Genomic DNA, 19,822 nt, shown 5'->3' with positions numbered 1-19,822 from the left:
TGGTATCATGTTTATTTATATTTCTCTTTTTGATTACGTTTTATTTCACTTTTTGTCCGGGGGTATGTTGATAAGCATTGTTTTTTTTTTGCTGTGTTTTTTTTTCAAAGGTGTTCACTATAGGAATTAACTAGTGGAAGAGTTTTATAGGTTGGGTCGTTCCGGACGTGGCAATACCAAATATGTGTGCTTTTATTGTTTATATTTTTTTTCATAATATTCTGAGCATGATCAAGCAACTTTGCTAGCTCTGGTGACCCAGATGTCATAATGATGACATTGAGCCACCATGACGATTGGGACCCCTCTATGACTTTGCGGGGTCTCTGATCCAAGGGCGGAGGGGCTTTCTTCTCTTTGCCTGCTAAAGAAATACTGCAATCAAATTCCATCACAGGATTTAGAGGGTTAAAGCATTGGACTGCTGGATGTCAGCTTTCAGAAACAGCTAATACCACGCAGGATCATGTGTTCACAGTGTCTGTGTGCGCAATGTTGCCTGGACGTATCCATATGTCCAAGGTCGGTAAGTTCCGGGCTACCTGGACATATGCATACGTCTAAGTTCAGAAATGGGTTAATCGCAGTGTAATGATGCACTGTGTATGTACACAGTGGGGAAAATAAGTATTTGTTACACTGACGATTTTGCAAGTTTTCCCACCTACAATGAATGAAGAGTTTTGTAATTTGCATCGTAGGTACACTTCAGCTGTGAGAGACAGAATCTTTAAAAAATTCCAAAAAAGCACATTGTATGATTGTTACATAATAAAATTGCATTTTATTGAATAAAATAAGTATTTGGTACAATAGAAAAATAGAACTTATTTTTTTGGTACAGAATTCGTTGTTTGCAATTACAAAGGTCAGACATTTCCTGTAGTTCTTGACCAAGTTTGCACACACTGCAGAAAGGATTTTGGCCCATTCACCTATAGAGATCTTCCTCAGATCATTCACGTTTCAGAGCTATCATTGGGCAAGATTGAGTTTCAGCTCCCTCCAAAGATTTTCTATTGGGTTCAGGTCTGAAGACTGGCTAGACAGCTCCAAGATCTTGAAAATGCTTCTTACAGAGCCGCTTCTTAGTTGCCCTGGCTGTGTGTTTCGGATCATTGTCATGCTTGATGACCCAGCAACAGCCCATCTTCAATGCTCTTGCTGAGAGGAGGTTGTTGGCCAAAATCTTGCAATACATAACCCCATTCATCCTCCCTTCAATATGGTGCAGTTATCCTTTCCCATTTGCAGAAAAGCACCACCAAAATGGTGATGATGTTCTTGGCATTGTACTCATTCAACTGTACTTCTTCCTTCAAACATGGTGAGCGGAGTTGATACCAAAATGTTCTATTTTGGTCTCATCTGACCACATAAACGTCTCCCATACCCCCTCTGGATCATCCAGATGGTCACTGGCATACTTCAAAAAAGCCAAGACATGTGCTGGCATGAGCAGGTGGACCTTGCATGCCCTGCAGTATTTTAATCCATGACAGCGTAGAGTGTTACTAATGGTAATGTTCAAGACTGTGGTCCCAGCTCTCTTTGGGTAATTGACCAGGTCCTGTGTAGTTCTGGGCTGATTCCTGACCTTACTCAGAATCATCCTTACCCCACAAGGCGAGATCTTGCATGGCGCCCCATACCGAGGAATATTGACAGCCATCTTTTTTTTCTTCCATTTTGTAATCATTGTGCTAACAGTTCGTGCCTTCTCACCAAGCTGCTTGCTTATTGTCCTGTAGCCCATGCCAGCCTTATGCTGGTCTGCAATTTTGTCTCCGGTGTCCTTAGACAGCTCTTTGGTCTTGGCAATGGTGGAGAAGTTGGAGTGTGATTGATTGTGTGGACAGGTGTCTTTTATCTACATAACGAGTTCAAACAAGTGCAAATAACACAGGTAATCAGGGCAGAGTAGGAGGGTTTCTTAAAAAAAAACGTACAGATCTCGAAAGCCAGAATTCTTGATGGTCGGTAGGTGATAACATACTTATTTCATGCAATAAAATGCAATTTAATTATTTAAAAATCACGCAATGTGATTTTCTGTTTTTTTTTTTTGTATTCTGTCTCTCACAGTTAAAGCGTACCTGCGATAAAAAATTACAGACCTCTACATTCTTTTAGGTGGGAAAACTTGTAAAATCTGCAGTGTATGAAATACTTATTTTCCCCACTGTAAATATGTAAGATGCCCAAGCAAGGTAGTCGTGGGCGAGCTTCTGTTCCCACTCATTTTTGTTTCCTACAGACAATTTGTGTCCCAGTCCCGGTATACTGCTGTGTGTGGGGTGCAACACACTTACTTCAGCACCGCTGACCTCTTCTGACTCCAGGAATCCATCTTCTGGATCCAGGGCAGCAATCAATCCATTTGGCATGAGGTTCATAAAAACAACCAAACTTTTACTTTGCTATTGGCAGTATTTACAGTATTTACAGGCAGGTGTAGAAGATAAGGCCCAACTTTAGCCCCAGTTCTCGGGATAGGTAGAACATTCCTTTTACTAAATTCTCTAGTTATAGGGAATTGTCTCCATTTTTATCAGTATATCTGGATTTCATCACACTCCTCCTCTTAGATTTTGACTCCAACTTCTCCCGTCGCTTCGCAGAAGGAGTGTGCCCCCAGACCACAACATTTATCTCAAAGTTCCCTGGCCAGCAAAAGGGACTCGTGAGGAGGAGTTCTCGGGCAATCTACCTGCCCCGAGGTTTGTGCTCACGCTGTTCCTAGCAGTCCCTATCTGGAGCCTGTTGCTTGTCACGTCTCACAACTCACTGAACTGTCACTTCATGAACTTGGCAATAACCTTCAGTTCCCCTCCCCAATCTGTGCTAGCTGATAACCCTCATCTAAGTCTATGCCTGCTATGTTACTGGGCAAAGTTCACCTACATTCAAGACAGTGACATGCTGTGATCGTTAGTTATTATTGCAGCCCACAGGGCAATTACAATTGTTATAAGAAGGAAACATATCAGGAGTAGTGTTGAGCGATACCGTCCGATACTTGAAAGTATCGGTATCGGATAGTATCGGCCGATACCCGAAAAATATCGGATATCGCCGATACCGATATCCGATACCAATACAAGTCAATGGGACATCAAGTATCGGAATGTATCCTCATGGATCCCAGGGTCTGAAGGAGAGGAAACTCTCCTTCAGGCCCTGGGATCCATATTAAAGTGTAAAATAAAGAATTAAAATAAAAAATATTGTTATATTCACCTCTCCGGCGGCCCCTGGACATCAGCGGGAGGATCCGGCGTCCGGCAGGGCTTCTTTCTTCAAAATGCGCGCCTTCAGGACCTGTGGAATGACGTCCCGGCTTCTGATTGGTCGCGTGCCGCCCATGTGACCGCCACGCGACCAATCAGAAGCCGCGACGTCATTCCTCAGCTAAAGTCCTAGAATGAGCGCCTTCTAGGACCTGAGGAATGACGTCGCGGCTTCTGATTGGTCGCGTGGCGGTCACATGGGCGGCACGCGACCAATCAGAAGCCGGGACGTCATTCCACAGGTCCTGAAGGCGCGCATTTTGAAGAAAGAAGCCCTGCCGGACGCCGGATCCTCCCGCTGATGTCCAGGGGCCGCCGGAGAGGTGAATATAACAATATTTTTTATTTTAATTCTTTATTTTACACTTCCGATACCGATACCCGATATCACAAAAATATCGGATCTCGGTATCGGAATTCCGATACCGCAAGTATCGGCCGATACCCGATACTTGCGGTATCGGAATGCTCAACACTAATCAGGAGCAATACATTATTCACAGTAGCATTGATGTCTTCAGGGGAAACACAGCAGCTGTTCCATCTCCCTACATTCACCCCTTTTTTAATCATGGTCATCCTCAGCCATCCAGAAAAACGTGCTGGACATCAATGCATAAAACCAATTAAAAACAAACATTAATTCTTTGCTTCTCCAGAAGGCAGATGTTTTATTTCCTGTTTCTTTGGGTCAGTGTAACCTCGGTCCTACTAAGTTGGGACCCCGGAACCAAGTGTTCATGTCCATATTTGACAGAGGCCCACAGGCCATCACAACCACAGCCCAGCACAACAGCAGCCCTTCCTGTCTAAGGACACAGTCTTTAAGGTTCTTGATCTTGCTGAAACATCAGGTCATCCATTCCCCTACTCCCTCAACTGTGGGTCCTTATGACCAGGGCACATTCCATGGTAGGTACAGTCCATTGTTTCCCCCAGCCCATAGAATGGGGGCACCGTCCATATAGTCCATAAGGGCATTGGGATAAAGTCCCCAACTGGTAGGGCAAGGTAAAACCCTCCTGCAGCACAAAGTCCCCCAACCAGCTGGTGGGGGAATAAGCATTTTGGTGGCCAACAGCAAGGAGTCCTGGACAGATCGGTCCTAGCAGGGCCGGTGTCAGCACCTGACACACTCGGGCAAGTGCTGGAGCCCTGAGCAGATGTGGCCACTCTTAGACTGTGCAACCACATACACACATCTTTCTCAAAAAGTCATATTGCAAGTTAAGTCAGGTTCCAGTCTCTGCTCCATTTTCATTTGAAGCCTGTCACTAGAATTAGGGACCATCTATTTTGTGGTCATCTTGCTTTTTGATAAAAAAAAAATGTTAACTATGTATCTCACTTCTTTTTACATATATAGAATTAGTGGAATTCATTTAATCACTAATCGCAGTATGCTGACCCACATTGTATGGATATGTGTATATATTGGCCACATAGAGTATTTGTGCACCTGAATATTAATGCGTTTAATGCTGAAGGTGGGTGGGCTCTTTTTTTGTGCTCAAAATACCTAGTTTTGTATGCCCAATTTACGATCAAAGTCACTCAGATAAATATGGCTGCACCATCCTTGAATTTGAGTCGAACAATTAAACCTCTTTGCTATATCTGCAGGCTCGTTTACATTTAGTTGCTGTCACAATGTTATCTAATTGGAAATTTTTAATACTAAGTAGATGTATATAGTGGGGAAAAAAAGCATTTAATCAACCACCAATTGTGCAAGTTCTCCCACTTAAAAAGATGAGAGAGGCCTGTAATTGACATCATAGGTAGATCACAGAGGTGCCTCTTAAGGAAGAAGTTACAAGTCTGTGAGAGAGTTAGAAATCTTGTTGTTATTTGACCAAATACTTATTTTCCACCATAATTTGCAAAATAAATCTTGCCAAATCAGACAAGGTGATTTTCTGGATTTGTTTTCTCATTTTAACTCTCATAGTTGTGATCTACCTATGATGTTAATTATAGGCCTCTCTCATCTTTTTAAGTGGGAGAACTTGCACTATTGGTGGCTGACTAAATACTTTTTTCCTCACTGTAAGTATTCAATATGTGTAGTTGTACATATTTTTTTGAGCATTAACTTCTTTCTCAAGTCATTTATACCAATTGTTAAAGAGGATTACATCCTATCTCCTGATCATCATGAAATATTTGGTGAAAGGTCATTTTCAATCATTTCTGACCACTAACAAATAATATATCTGTAATTCAAATATTGGTGGAAAAAGAAATAAAATAAATTCAATGCTGTTTCATTTCATCAAAAATATTTTCTTAAGTACCTAATTATACAGTCTAGCATACTACATTTGGGACTATTGTCTATTGTCTTATTCTCTATCAAGAACTGCCATCCCGCTCAGGTCACCCCCACTTTCCACACTTACAGAAACATACAGGCCATTAACACCCAGAAACTTATGAAGAACTTGCAGTCCTCATTGGCCCCAATCTCCTCCATCTCATGTCCTGATTCTGCTCTGAAGCATTACAATGAAACCCTGCAAAGTGCTCTGGATGAAGCTGCTCCTCCTATACATAAAACAACTCGGCACAGACGGCAACAACCGTGGCACACGCTGCAAACACGTTTCCTGCAGCGGTGCTCCAGGTGCGCAGAACGTCTGTGGAGAAAATCTAATCTACCCGAAGATTTCATCCATTATAAGTTCATGCTAAAGACATACAATTCTGCCCTTCACCTCTCCAAACAAACCTACTTCAACACCCTCATCACCTCCCTGTCCAATAACCCTAAACGTCTCTTTGACACGTTCCAGTCCCTACTCAACCCAAGAGAGCAGGCCCCAACCACGGATCTCCGTGCTGACGATCTGGCCAATTACTTCAAAGAAAAAATTGACCACATTCGACAGGAAATCATCTCCCAATCTCTTCATACCATGCACTGTCCTCCCTCCCCCACTGCATCTAGTTCACTCTCTGACTTTGAAGCAGTTACAGAAGAAGAAGTAAGCAGGCTCCTTGCATCTTCTCGCCCGACCACTTGCACCAGTGACCCCATTCCGTCACATCTCCTCCAGTCCCTTTCCCCGGCTGTCACCTCTCACCTAACAAAAATATTCAACATTTCCCTCACTTCCAGTATTTTTCCCTCCTCATTTAAGCATGCCATCATACATCCATTACTTAAAAAACCATCCCTCGATCAAAACTGTGCCACTAATTATAGACCTGTCTCTAATCTTCCCTTCATCTCTAAACTCCTCGAACGCCTGGTCCACTCCCGTCTTACCCGCTATCTCTCAGATAACTCTCTTCTCGACCCTCTTCAATCTGGCTTCCGCTCTTTACACTCTACTGAAACTGCCCTCACTAAAGTCTCTAATGACCTACTAACAGCTAAATCTAATGGTCACTACTCCATGCTAATTCTCTTGGATCTCTCCGCAGCTTTCGATACTGTGGATCATCAGCTCCTCCTCACTATGCTCCGCTCCATCGGCCTCAAGGACACCGTTCTCTCCTGGTTCTCCTCCTATCTCTCTGACCGATCCTTCACTGTATGTTTTGCTGGTTCCTCCTCCTCTCACCTTCCCCTTACTGTTGGGGTTCCTCAAGGATCAGTCCTAGGCCCCCTCCTCTTCTCGTTGTATACTGCCCCTATTGGACAAACAATCAGTAGATTTGGTTTCCAGTACCATCTCTATGCTGACGACACCCAATTATACACTTCTTCTCCTGATATCACACCGACCTTTTTAGAAAACACCAGTGATTGTCTTACCGCTGTCTATAACATCATGTCCTCCCTCTATCTGAAACTTAACCTGTCAAAAACTGAACTCCTCGTGTTCTCTCCCTCTACTAACCTACCTTTGCCTGACATTGCCATCTCCGTGTGCGGTTCCACCATTACTCCAAAGCAACATGCCCGCTGCCTTGGGGTCATCCTTGATTCTGACCTTTCATTCACCCCCCACATCCGATCACTGGCTCGCTCTTCTTACCTGCATCTCAAAAACATTTCTAGAATTCGCCCTTTTCTTACTTTCGACTCTGCAAAAACTCTTACTGTTTCACTTATTCATTCTCGTCTGGACTATTGTAACTCTCTACTAATCGGCCTCCCTCTTACCAAACTTTCCCCGCTCCAATCTGTCCTGAATGCTGCTGCCAGGATCATATTCCTCACCAACCGTTACACCGATGCCTCTACCTTGTGCCAGTCATTACACTGGCTACCCATCCACTCCAGAATCCAGTACAAAACTACTACCCTCATCCACAAAGCACTCCATGGCTCAGCACCACCCTACATCTCCTCCCTGGTATCAGTCTACCACCCTACCCGTGCCCTCCGCTCCGCTAATGACCTCAGGTAAGCATCCTCAATAATCAGAACCTCCCACTCCCGTCTCCAAGACTTTACACGTGCTGCGCCGATTCTTTGGAATGCACTACCTAGGTTAATACGATTAATCCCCAATTCCCACAGTTTTAAGCGTACCCTAAAAACTCATTTGTTCAGACTGGCCTACCGCCTCAATGCATTAACCTAACTATCCCTGTGTGGCCTATTTATAAAAAAAACAAACAAAAAAAAAAACAATCAGGTTCCTCGCATCATGTTCTCATACGCTTTATGCAGTTAATAGCCCACTGTGTCTGTACTGCTACATACTTAGGCAGTTAACTGGTTCATGCAGCTTTACATGAACACCCGAGCCTTACACTATGGCTGGTCCGAATAACTAAAGCAATTGTTACCATCCACCTCTCGTGTCTCCCCTTTTCCTCATAGTTTGTAAGCTTGCGAGCAGGGCCCTCATTCCTCCTGGTATCTGTTTTGAACTGTATTTCTGTTATGCTGTAATGTCTATTGTCTGTACAAGTCCCCTCTATAATTTGTAAAGCGCTGCGGAATATGTTGGCGCTATATAAATAAAAATTATTATTATTGTCTTTTGCCTGTTTAATTTTAGGGGTCTTTGTTAGTAAAAACAAACTGCAAGTAAACAAGGAACACATATATTTCCTCTTATCTTAAAATTGTCAGTAGAAAACTAACAAAAAACATGCAAATTGATCCAGTTCCACCTGTCAAATGCCAACATTTCAAAAGGTTTCCTGTTGATGGACGTATGCTTTTACAAATATAAAGTTTCAATGCCACCGGCATGTTGTGCCTAACATAATGTACTTAGCTTATCTTGTTCTCTTTATAGTGTCAAAATATGAAGCATCTCTCACGGGAACAGTGTGTAATATATTTGTTGTGTTCATGCCGTTATTCTACAGAGGCATGGGATACTTGCAGACTAATATATTTCCTATGCCAGATTAACTAAACTAATTTAAAAAAAACTGACCGTCACATCCAAACATTGACTAAGTGTGAACAGGTGCTGAACCTAGAGTCACCATCTCGTATACAGTCAAATAAATAAGGCAGCACACGCTAAAACATGCAAACATGAAACATGAAAATTGAACTGCATTACTGCACTAGAAATATGAAAAAATGAGAGCGTTTAGCGCATAAATTGGCCAATTCATGTGTACCTGGTAGCCACATTAGGGCATCTCTCATTAGTAGAGTTGAGCGAAACGGGTCGGCCATTTTCAGAAGTCGCCGACTTTTGGCAAAGTCGGGTTTCATGAAACCCGACCCGACCCCTGTGTGGGGTCGGCCATGAAGTCGGCGTTCTTCTGAATCTGGAATCGGAATTCCGATACCGATTCCCGATATGTTTAAGATATCGGGAATTGGTATCGGAATTCAGATTTAAGTGTAAAATAAAGAATAAAAATAAAAAATATTGCTATACTCACCCTCGGACGCGCCCTGGTTGTAACCGGGAGCCTTCCTTCCTAAGAATCAGCGCTTGAAGGACCTTTCGATGACGTCACGGCTTCTGATTGGTCGCGTGACGCCCATGTGACCGCTCACGCGACCAATCAGAAGCCATGACGTCATCGAAAGGTCCTTCAAGCGCTGATTCTTAGGAAGGAAGGCTGCGGGTTACAACCAGGGCGCGTCCGAGGGTGAGTATATTCCTAATAGGTATATACTCACCCTCGGACGCGCCCTGGTTGTAACCCGCAGCCTTCCTTCCTAAGAATCAGCGCTTGAAGGACCTTTCGATGATGTCACGGCTTCTGATTGGTCGCGTGACGCCCATGTGACCGCTCACGCGACCAATCACAAGCCGCGACGTCATCGAAAGGTCCTACAAGCGCTGATTCTTAGGAAGGAAGGCTCCTGGTTACAACCAGGGCGCGTACGAGGGTGAGTATAGCAATATTTTTTATTTTTATTCTTTATTTTACACATTAATATGGATCGCAGGGCCTGAAGGAGAGTTTCCTCTCCTTCAGACCCTGGGAACCATTAGAAACCCAATGCACTGCATTGGGTTTCGTGTTTCGGCCGACCCCGACCCCGACTTTTCTATAGGATCGGCCGATTTCACTCGACCCGACTTTTGAAAAAGTCGGGTTTCGTGAAATCCGACCCGATCCTATAAAAACAAAAGTCGCTCAACTCTACTCATTAGCCTTCTGACTGAGCACTCCGCCTCTTAGCCACAGGTGTTTTAATCGCAGCAGGTCCATTACCCCTCCACAGAGAGAGATAAATTTAGTCTAAGAAGAGGTTTCACAGGTACTCATTCAGATGAAGACGTTTATTCTCAGCGAGGAAAGGAAAGTTTAGGACCTGGTATACGAGAGATGCCCTAATTTGGCTACCAGGTACACATGAATTGGCCAATTTATGCGCTAAACGCTCTCATTTTTTCATATTTCTAGTGCAGTAATGCAGTTCAATTTTCATGTTTCATGTTTGCATGTTTAGCGCTGCAGTGTGCTGCCTTATTTATTTGACTGAGATTAACTAAACTGACACCAGTTTTGCAGTTTACACATTTTTATATGCTAAGAGGAATGATTCAGTGGGAACACTATGGTGATCTGCTTTAAAAAAATGTGTTCTCTTATGCTAAACGTTTCCAGAGTGTTCTTGGTAATGAGAATAAGATGCTTATACCTAAACATATCTTATGTATCAGAGTCGCACAGAAGAACACATTGGACCTAACTTGCTCTACAAATCACTGTTGATGATAATAGCAGCAGTATAAATCTTATAGTCATTATTATGGAAAACTTTCGTTTTGCATTTTAAAGGGTTACCTCCAAATATTACCCTAAACTACAGTAATCTGTAACTAAAGTGCAAATTCCTAACCTTTATTCTTACGTCTCTCCTCACTTGCATTCCTTGCTGTAAATGGTGTGTGTGCTACACGAGACCTAGGACTCTTTTCCATTATGTGCATATGCCTATGAACTCTCTTAATGCATCAGCATGCATCACATAGGCATGTTTATTGGTACATAGAGGGAAAATCACAGTTTTGGAAATAGGGTCTCAATCTATTTACTGATTATTGTAGTTTAGAGGGGCTTTTGCAGGTTACAGAATCCTTTTAAACTTAGTATTGGGGCAGGGACTGTTATAGTATAATCTCATTATAAATAAAATTACTTGCCCTCGAATCTAATCAGTGAAACAACAGGGTCCATGTTGGTGCACACTAATAGCCTCACCCCAAGGGTTTTTTTAATGCAGTGCTGGAGTGGTGCTACTAACACAAGATCCATGCACCTAATGTTATACTCACCACACGCAGTCTTCTGTTCTTCCTGGTGCCCCTCCGGTCCCATGGTGCCATCTTATAGTAATTTGTGACTGTCCAAATGTCAGAGGTAATGGTCCCTAGCTCTCAATGCAAGTCTATGAGGGCCAGAAAGAGTCTCTCATAGACTTGTATTGAAAAGTGTCCTGTGGTAAATAGTGGAACGATTCAGCAGGTCACAACCTCCTTAAGACCAACCAGGGTGGGGCTGATGAAAGATGAAGACAGCAACTGGTAAGCATGAGAATATGGGAAGGGAACATACAGTTGTGACCAAAAGTATTGACACCCCCGCAATTCTGTCAGATAATACTCAGTTTCTTCCTGAAAATGATTGCAATCAAAAATTCTTTGGTATTATTATCTTCATTTAATTTGTCTTAAATGAAAAAAGCACAAAAGAGAATGAAGCAAAAAGCAGAACATTGATAATTTCACACAAAACTCCAAAAATGGGCGAGACAAAAGTATTGGCACCCTCAGCCTAATGCTTGGTTGCACAACCTTTAGCCAAAATAACTGCGACCAACCGCTTCCGGTAACCATCAATGAGTTTCTTACAATGCTCTGCTGGAATTTTAGACCATTCTTCTTTGGCAAACTGCTGCAGGTCCCTGATATTTGAAGGGTGCCTTCTCCAAACTGCCATTTTTAGATCTCTCCACAGGTGTTCTATAGGATTCAGGTCTGGACTCATTGCTGGCCACCTTAGAAGTCTCCAGTGATTTATCTCAAACTGTTTTCTAGTGCTTTCTGAAGTGTGTTTTGGGTCATTGTCCTTCTGGAAGACCCATGACCTCTGAGGGAGACCCAGCTCTCTCACACTGGGCCCTACATTATGCTTCAAAATTTGTTCGTAGTCTACAGACTTCATAAAGCCATGCACACAGTCAAGCAGTCCAGTGTCAGAGGCAGCAAAGCAAAACCAAAACATCAGGGAACTCCGCCATGTTTGACTGTAGGGACCGTGTTCTTTTCTTTGAATGCCTCTTTTTTCTCCTGTAAACTCTATGTTGATGCCTTTGCCCAAAAAGCTCTACTTTTGTCTCATCTGACCAGAGAACATTCTTCCAAAACATTTTAGGCTTTTTCAGGTAAGTTTTGGCAAACTTCAGCCTGGCTTTTTTATGTCTCGGGGTAAGAAGTGGGGTCTTCCTGGGCCTCCTACCATACAGTCCCTTTTCATTCAGACGCCGACGGATAGTACGGGTTGACACTGTTGTATCCTCGGACTGCAGGGCAGCTTGAATTTGTTTGCATGTTAGTCAAGGATCTTTATCAAACATCCGCACAATCTTGCGTTGAAATCTCTTGTCAATTTTTCTTTTCCGTCCACATCTAGGGAGGGCTTTAAACTTCTTGATGACACTGCGCACGGTAGACACAGGAACATTCAGGTCTTTGGAGATGGACTTGTAGCCTTGAGACTGCTCATGCTTCCTCACAATTTGGTTTCTCAAGTCCCCAGACAATTCTTTGGTCTTCTTTCTTTTCTCCATGCTCAATGTGGTACACACAAGGACACAGGACAGAGGTTGAGTCAACTTTAATCCATGTCAACTGGCTGCAAGTGTGATTTAGTTATTGCCAACACCTGTTAGGTGCCACAGGTAAGTTATAGGTGCTGATAATTACACAAATTAGAGAAGCATCACATGATTTTTCAAACAGTGCCAATACTTTTGTCCACCCCCTTTTTATGTTTGGTGTGGAATTATATCCAAATTGGCTTTAGGACAATTATTTTTGTGTTTTTTCATTTAAGAAAAATTAAATGAAGATAATAATAACAAAGAATTTGTGTTTGCAATCATTTTCAGGAAGAAACTAAGTATTATCTGACAGAATTGCAGGGGTGTCAATACTTTTTGCCACAACTGTAGATTAGTAGCACCACTTTAGTGTTGCAATAAAACTAAAATGCTAGAGTGGTGCTGTAAGTTTTAGCAAAGTATGTAGATGAGCATGATCAATTTTTAAAATTAAGATTACTTTTAGTAAGCCCGCTTTACATGTTGTGTAAAGAGTCAAACTCTGAGGGGGTGTTTTGACTTTTTGCCAGTGACATTGATGAAAGTAATTTTTATAAAGTGCAAAATAGGAGGTCGTCTGCTGTGTGTAAACACTGCAAGAATGAATGGAGGTTTTGTAAAAGAGCCTGTGTGTGTTTTGATGACATGTGGTATGTGCCAATGTGACTGGTTGGATTTGGCAAGATGTTATAAGATGCAGGCTGAAAAGTAGAACATCTTTCTTAAGAGGGATAGGGACATTTTTATTATCTGCTAGAAATAATGTTAGCATACATGATACATTAATTTGTCGTCACTTTCGAGCTGGGAGGTCTCCCCTCCATTTTTCAGCAAAGATAGTTACGGTAAATGTTATTTTATGAGAATTCAAATCTCTGTGCAAAAGGAAATAGGCTGATGATGATGTACCTAAAATAAAATGATCTTTGATATCTAAAGAAATTAGTACACAGTAATTTTTTAGCACATTTTTATTATTGTATTTATTTTAGCATATTTTATTATTGGACTATAATAAATTAGGAAGTAAAGGTATGAAGTAGCTCTTTTATGTGTTTCTTTAGGACTTGTACTACCTATATGACATCCTTGCTTGCACATGGTCATGTCAACTGGCACTGTCTCTAATTATTTAGGCTCTATGTCGTATTGTGATTTGATAGGCTTAAGCCCAGAGATACTGAGACAAAACTGCATTCTACCACAACTACTGTTTTCTACAAAATAAAATTGATTCTTTTTGATACTATGGAATATGGAAACTAAGAATTTTGGCCAACTCACAGAGAAGACATGTTTAATTTAATGACATAGCTTTTTGCACCCTCTTTTATTCTCTTTGTTGTCATTGACAACATGACTAAGGGTTTTGTTCTCAGATAAATGTGGGCAAAAAACATAAGAGTTAAAATGAGATTATTAAACATAAAAATTAAAAGCAAATAATTGAGACCAACGTGTCTATTCATTGATCATCAAGGACTAGATGTGGAAATAATGTGGAATTTCTGAAAGACTTACACATCTAGACTTTCCAACCACCCTAATTTGTTATATTCTCATGATCATCAAGTCATAGAGTGGTAAATGTTCCACATAACCCTGTGTAGGACTCTAGAGTAATAGAAATGGATGCTTTTTATAGTTAATAGGGTTATTGAGATGTATGTTTCTTTTCCCTTTTTTGTAACAAAAAAAATGGGTATGAGTCTAGGTAGAAGAGAAAAAATGGAAAACCACCTATTAGTGACATAGATTTCACATATACAGTGGGGCAAAAAAGTATTTAGTCAGTCAGCAATAGTGCAAGTTACACCACTTAAAAAGATGAGAGGCGTCTGTAATTTACATCATAGGTAGACCTCAACTATGGGAGACAAACTGAGAAAAAAAAATCCAGAAAATCACATTGTCTGTTTTTTTAACATTTTATTTGCATATTATGGTGGAAAATAAGTATTTGGTCAGAAACAAAATTTCATCTCAATACTTTGTAATATATCCTTTGTTGGCAATGACAGAGGTCAAACGTTTTCTGTAAGTCTTCACAAGGTTGCCACACACTGTTGTTGGTATGTTGGACCATTCCTCCATGCAGATCTCCTCTAGAGCAGTGATGTTTTTGGCTTTTCGCTTGGCAACACGGACTTTCAACTCCCTCCAAAGGTTTTCTATAGGGTTGAGATCTGGAGACTGGCTAGGCCACTCCAGGACCTTGAAATGCTTCTTACGAAGCCACTCCTTCGTTGCCCTGGCGGTGTGCTTTGTATCATTGTCATGTTGAAAGACCCAGCCACGTTTCATCTTCAATGCCCTTGCTGATGGAAGGAGGTTTGCACTCAAAATCTCACGATACATGGCCCCATTCATTCTTTCATGTACCCGGATCAGTCGTCCTGGCCCCTTTGCAGAGAAACAGCCCCAAAGCATGATGTTTCTACCACCATGCTTTACAGTAGGTATGGTGTTTGATGGATGTAACTCAGTATTCTTTTTCCTCCAAACACGACAAGTTGGGTTTCTACCAAACAGTTCCAGTTTGGTTTCATCAGACCATAGGACATTCTCCCAAAACTCCTCTGGATCATCCAAATGCTCTCTAGCAAACTTCAGACGGGCCCGGACATGTACTGGCTTAAGCAGTGGGACACGTCTGGCACTGCAGGATCTGAGTCCATGGTGGCGTAGTGTGTTACTTATGGTAGGCCTTGTTACATTGGTCCCAGCTCTCTGCAGTTCATTCACTAGGTCCCCCCGGGTGGTTCTGGGATTTTTGCTCACCGTTCTTGTGATCATTCTGACCCCACGGGGTGGGATTTTGCGTGGAGCCCCAGATCGAGGGAGATTATCAGTGGTCTTGTATGTCTTCCATTTTCTAATTATTGCTCCCACTGTTGATTTCTTCACTCCAAGCTGGTTGGCTATTGCAGATTCAGTTTTCCCAGGCTGGTGCAGGGCTACAATTTTGTTTCTGGTGTCCTTTGACAGCTCTTTGGTCTTCACCATAGTGGAGTTTGGAGTCAGACTGTTTGAGGGTGTGCACAGGTGTCTTTTTATACTGATAACAAGTTTAAACAGGTGCCATTACTACAGGTAATGAGTGGAGGAAAGAGGAGACTCTTAAAGAAGAAGTTACAGGTCTGTGAGAGCCAGAAATCTTTATTGTTTGTTTCTGACCAAATACTTATTTTCCACCATAATATGCAAATAAAATGTTAAAAAAACAGACAATGTGATTTTCTGGATTTTTTTTTCTCAGTTTGTCTCCCATAGTTGAGGTCTACCTATGATGTAAATTACAGACGCCTCTCATCTTTTTAAGTGGTGGAACTTGCACTATTGCTGACTGACTAAATACTTTTTTGCCCCACTGTATATAACACATATACACAAAGACTGATTTTAAGGGCTGTTATACACTACCAGGGAATACTATATAAAAACAACGAAAAAGGCTCTTTATGTTGCCAAATAAAATAGGATAAAGACTAATATATCGTATACAATGAATTGAGAACCTTGTATTTAAAAGGGGTCAGGAATAGGATAGGTCATCAATATAAGATACTAATCTTATATTGATGACCTATTCTCTTCCTGAACCTTTTTATGACCCCATACCAATGGGTCTGACTTCTGGCACCCCCACCTGTAATCACCTTCAGTGGCGGCTGGATGCAAGCATAGTATGGAGCGGTACATCAGATCTGCTCCTTTCGAGAAAGCAAAAGAGCTGATCTACAGTACCTAGAGCTGTGCTTTTCCACCCCATACACTTTTTACATCTGGATGCATCTAAAAGTAATAACAGCTGATTGTGGTGTTGTAAAATATTGGACCCCCATCTATTTTATATTGATAACCTGTCCTAACAAACGGGTCGTTAATATTAAGATACTGGAAAATCCCGTTAATGAAATTTTTTTATAAACATTCAAGAATTACGTGTGGTATTCTCTATGTGACTTTTTTTATGTTTGACATTGAAAGTGACTAAGTTGTTTTTGTAGAATAAAACTAAAATTATTCATGTCCTCGTACAGCTTTCCCTCGTACCTTCTGTTTTTCTCCAAAAACAAAATGCAAAGCTTTGAAAAAGAACACAGATTTCTTCTGAATTACTATTATTACAGAGCCAACATGCCATGCACAGAAGAAAACTTTGCGTACAGATGACATTGTCACAGATATGTTTTGAGAGAAAGAGAATTGATTCTGTGTCATGTTGGTGGCAGGATGACATTTTCAGAAAGATAAGGAGCACTCATTAAAACGTAGCGTGGAGTCAAAGCAATGACCCACACAATAGACAGTGATAATAATAATGTGAGGAAAAGGTACAAGTGTTTAATGCTTTCATGGTACACTGTGTACTACTCCAACAAAGAGGAGGTGGAGAATTTTCAATAGCAAACCCACATCTGTCTGTAACATTCTGTACCTTAATTATTATGATAGCAGCCTTTAACTTCACCTGCTGCCATAGACAATTTGATTTTCTGCTTCTCGCCTGTTACATACTTACCATAAAAAAGACAAGGATTCCATCCAGTCTTTCTTGCAACCCTTTATGTATTTTATTTAAGAAAGATTACACAGTAAGCGCTCTGTAATATTCCTTTTATGGTCCTCTCTTTACAAGTAGATTTTTTTTTATCTGTGTTCCTTGCTGTTTTGGAACATACTACAGAGATGAAACTACACATCTAATTGTTGGATTTTCAATAAATTACACCAATTTGCATTTTTTAAAAGGTATACTTTTTTAAATTGACACTTTTGAAAAAGAAAAATTGTCTCAAATGTATGAGGTTGTAAATCTGATTTTTCATGTGTAAGTGCACAAAGGAATATATGCATCATTATTCAATAGATCTTAAAAGAAGAAGTGGTATGTTATGATCAATGTATTATTTCAAAGACCGTATTTTGTAATGATGAAGCATTACTTTCATGTAAAGAACTCAGTGTTTCCTGCGATGTGAAGCCAACTTTTTGGTCAATTGATGACAGAATACATTGTACAGATGACTCTTATATCTCACTTCATAACCTTTCTAAAAAAAAAGGCTTTTGTAATATCACTTTTACAGTCGATATAAAAAGTCTAAATGCCAGGTTTTTGTAATGTTTAATAAGTTATGCCAAGAAGAATCATTGCACAACTTTTCCCACATTTAATGTCACCCATAATTTATGCAGATCCAGTGAAAATAATTTTTAGGTGGAAAATAAAATAAGAACTTTCTTACAAGGGATGCAACTGTGATCATAATTATTCAATCACATTTACACCCATGTTAGATAGTAGTCATTACACAGCTGCCATCAGCTTACAATACAGCAAAAGGGCTTCTTTGCTGAAACTTAGTCAGGAGAAGGGAGCAATATTTTTTGAAGACTTTAGGTATATCATTTGAAGTGGCTTGAATTTGGCACTTGGCACAACAGTGACATTATCTAGACCTGTAAATTTCTTAAAAATTTATGAAAAGACAAGAAGAATATACAACAATCATTCATGCATTCATATGGTTTGCCAAAACCTATATTGAGTCTGCCAAGAGCATGTGAAAAAACATCCTGTGGTCTGCTGAGACCAAGGATGAACTTTATGGACTTAATTCCAAAACGTATATTTTGCCCAAAGCCAGCACTTGCGCACTCACCAAAGACTGAAGCATGGTAGAGGCAGCTTTAACCCCTTTCCAACATTGGGTGTAATAGTATGCCGATGCCAAGCTCCCCCTGTTTGATGCGGGCTTGAACGCTGAGCCCGCACTCTTCCGGGCACATGACAGCTGATCTATACAGTTAACATGTGCCCAAAACAGCCATGAGTGGGATCGCGATCCACCCACGTCTGTTAACTAGTTAAGGCTACGTTCACACTAGCGTTGTGCGCCGCTGCGTCGGCGACGCAACGCACAACGCACGCAAAAACGTGGCAAAACGCACACAAAAACGCTGCATTTTGCGACGCATGCGTCGTTTTTTGCCGAAAATCGGACGCAAGAAAAATGCAACTTGTTGCGTTTTCTTGGTCCGACGCTTGCGGCAAAAAAGACGCATGCGTCGCACAACGCAACAAACAATAACGCATGCGTCCCCCATGTTAAATATAGGGGCGCATGACGCGTGCGTCGCCGCTGCGTCACCTGACGCTAACCCGACGCACACTAGCATAACGCTAGTGTGAACGTTACCTAAATGCCACTTTCAATCTCTGACAGCGGCATTTAACTCATGCTTACCGGGAGCGCATTGCTTATTCAACTCATCAGTGACTCCATCACATGATCATGGGTCACTGTTGGGTCAGCATGACAACTAGAGGTCTGCAGTAGACGTCAATTGTTGTCATTGCCAGATTGCTATGAGCGCCACCCCGTGAAAATATTTTTAAAAATATTTAAAAAATAAAAAGTATAAAAGTTCAAACCACCTTCTTTTTTGCCCCATTCAAAATAAAACAATAAAAAAAAAAATCAAATATACACATATTTGGTATTGCCGCTTTCAGAATCGCCCTATTTATCAATATAAAAAAAAATAACCAGATTGCTAAATTGTGTAAAGTGAAAAAAATTGTAATAAATTGTAATATACTGTAAAAAAAATGCAAAAATGGAGATGCTACAGGTCTCGGCGCCATTTTTTATTTTTTTTTACCAAATTTGGGATTTTTCTTTTCACCACTTAAATAAAAAAGAACCTAGACATGAAATTGCAATTTCACTGCACCTGGAATGTTTTCCCCTTTTTACAGTACACAATATGTTAAAACTAATGGTGTCTTTCAAAATTGCAACGTGTCCCACCAAATACAAGCCCTCAAATCGCCATTTTAAGTAAAAAATAAAAAAGTTATGGCTCTGAGTGTTAGGGTTGGCAGAACGCACCGAATATATATTTATTAGAGGAAGTTGGTGCGTTCGCAACCCGGGATCCACCGTGCAGGAAAGCACCTGCAGCTAGATATGGCGGTACTATATAGTGGTATAAACAGACTCTGTTACTTCATGGAGTCTGTTAGCGAATATAACGCTGTGCCCTGTTTGGCTCACAGAGGCACACAGCTACTTAGTAGAGCAGCTGGTGGTCATGCAGTCAAATGCAAACATGAAACTCCTCGCCGCAGGTGCCAGCATTCTAGGGGCTTATTTCAGCCGGGTCCCTGAATACACACACACAAAACTCCTCACCAGAGGAGCCAGCATTCTAGGGGCTTATTTCAGCCGGGTCCCTGACTGCATACAAAACATGACCACGCTGGCGCTGTGCTCATATATAAATTGACACTAGCGCATGGCCGTGCGGT

The sequence above is a fragment of the Ranitomeya imitator genome, chromosome 3 (assembly GCF_032444005.1).
Source record: "Ranitomeya imitator isolate aRanImi1 chromosome 3, aRanImi1.pri, whole genome shotgun sequence".
Taxonomy (NCBI): Eukaryota; Metazoa; Chordata; class Amphibia; order Anura; family Dendrobatidae; genus Ranitomeya; species Ranitomeya imitator.
Note: the sequence above shows the minus strand (reverse complement) of the source record.